Genomic DNA, 2,500 nt, shown 5'->3' on the forward strand with positions numbered 1-2,500 from the left:
GATTTTGTGTTTAACATTGGAGAGATCGTCTGCTAGAATCAGAGATAGGTCGCTTCAGATTGCAGCTTCTGGAAATTTGCAAGGTTTGTTGCCTGTTAAAGAACTGGATTTTACACGTAATGTATGTCATGTACAGTAAGCAACAACAAAAACACACACAGCAAATGGCATCGTCTGTCGACTAGTCACAGAAACAAACCTGGCGAGGTATGCGTGTACTTTATACACGTGGAAGAAACCGGAACCATGCGTCTTTGTTATTGACAATATGCTTTTGGATATTGAGAAAAATGGCCGACTTCCGTAGAATTATGCTTTGATGATCGGAAGAGACCATCCAATCACAGCCCCCGAATTCCCCCACGTGTTCATCAGAATAGCTATATAGTAGTATAGTGAGGCTTGGCAAGAAGAATAAATCAAAAATGGGTTGGCGGCCAAATGGGATGGTGTCAAAATGGGATGTCGCGCTATTGTAATGACACGGTAGTAAAATGACGCTTGGCTTGTGAAATGTCACGACAATGGGATGGGGGCGAAATGGAATGGCGGCGAAACGGCAAGGCGGCCAAATAGGATATGGTGTCAAAATGGGATGTCGCGCTATTGTTATGACATGTTAGTAAAATGACGCTTGGCTTGTGAAATGTCGCAAAAATGGGATGGGGCAAAAAATGGGACGGCGGCAAAATGGGATTGCACCAAAATGGGATGTGGATCTAAAACTACCACTCACCGTAGAGGCTCTTAACAACAAATATTAATAATAATAAAAGGCAGGCATTACTTTATGGAATGCGATATGTGTACATTTTTCATTTTTTACAAATCGCGGTTTTAGGTTCGACGTGATTTGTAAAATGTGTTTACATGTTGACAAATCACGGGTTAACAAGGTTGCTACTACCCTTCTTATTTGCCTTTTTTCCTTTTTTTTCTTTTTTTTCAGGCTGGGAGCATCCTTTTTCAAAGGTCTTTTTTCTTTTATCAATCAAATTCTTACATTTTTAAATCAACAGCCTAGATAACGGGTTGAAAAAAAATTAAAATTAAAAAAAAAATTTACTTTTTATGCCTTAACCTTTTCACCTCTATCATGGACAAATACCAATAATGGACAATTTTATTAAAATACTAAATTACAAATACTATTATTCTCGATCTATATGTGTCGCAAATCTAACTCTGAATTAAACATGCACACAATTTCTATTGGTTTCCCGTATCTGAATTTTCCCACACACATTTTTGCCACAATAATAAGTAAATTAATATAATTTACCAAATTGTTTGACATACCAGGTGTTTTCATGTATCCTAACAGTGCTGTTTGAACATCAATTTTTATATCAACATTATACTGCTGAAATACCTTATTGGTAATTCTTTCCCAAATTGGATGTAGGCTATAGCAGAACATTCATAAAAGAAATGTTCCACAACATCAATCTTATCTGGACAGAATGAGCATTTGTTATTCATTCTAATTCCCATTTTACACAACAAAATATTAGTCGGATATATGTTATGCAGTATCTTCCAGTGCAATTCTTTCAGTCTTGATTCTTTAGATACATTCCTTACGATGAGCCAATGCCATTTAGTTATTTCTATATTAAACTTATGCATCCAGAAATTCAGACAACAAGGATTGTGTTCGGGTTTACTTATTAAATGTAATCTATAAGAACGTGCTGTAAATAACTCTTTATGGTCGAAAAGCAGAACATTGTTTTCATTGGATTGCATGAGCATATACGCCGGATATCTTTTCATAAACGAGGTAACAGCAGTCTTTACCACATCAGTAAAGGATAAGTACCCACTTTTACTTTAATCTGTTCTAGGGATAACAGCCTGTTATTAACACATGTATCACCAACTAATGCGATCCCACATTTAGTCCATTTCTTAAAAAATAACACATTATTTCGGTACATCATGTTTTTATTATTCCAGACTGTTACTAACAGTGGGTTCTCTATTTCTGTGTGGGTGTTATTCTCTGTCCAAACTTTTAGGGCCTCCTCCCAAAAAGGGGCTAAATTAACATGTTATTTTTTAAATTGCTTCCATATTACTTTGGCTTGAAAACAAGGCAGGTCTCTACCCAGTTGAGAAAACTGCGCTATTGGGATGAATGACCATTTTTTCGTATCAGTAGCCGTATGCAGCTTTCTTTTCCATTCCAGCAGAAACGATTGCTGCATAATTTTAATGTCAGGCATACACAACCCTCCTTTTTCAAAATCAGATTTTAACACACACCTTTTGACTCTTTCAAATGCTTTTTTGTTGGTAGTTTTTCTTTTCCACAAAAAGTGGTACAACATTGTGGTAACTCTGTTTAACACCTTCTCTGGTAAATTAACTACTCTCATTACGTAAACTAATTGTGGAACGAGAAAACAAATTTTGCCTAAATATCCAAGATTCCTTCTATGCCACGTGCCCTTCTAATGATTTTGATTTTGTTTTTCTGTTTGGTTTATTGTTTGCC

At 36.0% G+C, this 2,500-nt stretch overlaps 1 protein-coding gene across 1 annotated transcript in view; it reads left to right on the top strand.

Annotated features, from left to right (window-relative positions):
* Positions 1-2,500, top strand: part of LOC138961485 (receptor-type tyrosine-protein phosphatase eta-like) — a 49,969-nt gene that overhangs the window by 3,015 nt on the left and 44,454 nt on the right. The window lies entirely within an intron of this gene.

The sequence above is a fragment of the Littorina saxatilis genome, linkage group LG3 (assembly GCF_037325665.1).
Source record: "Littorina saxatilis isolate snail1 linkage group LG3, US_GU_Lsax_2.0, whole genome shotgun sequence".
In the NCBI taxonomy this organism is placed as follows: domain Eukaryota; kingdom Metazoa; phylum Mollusca; class Gastropoda; order Littorinimorpha; family Littorinidae; genus Littorina; species Littorina saxatilis.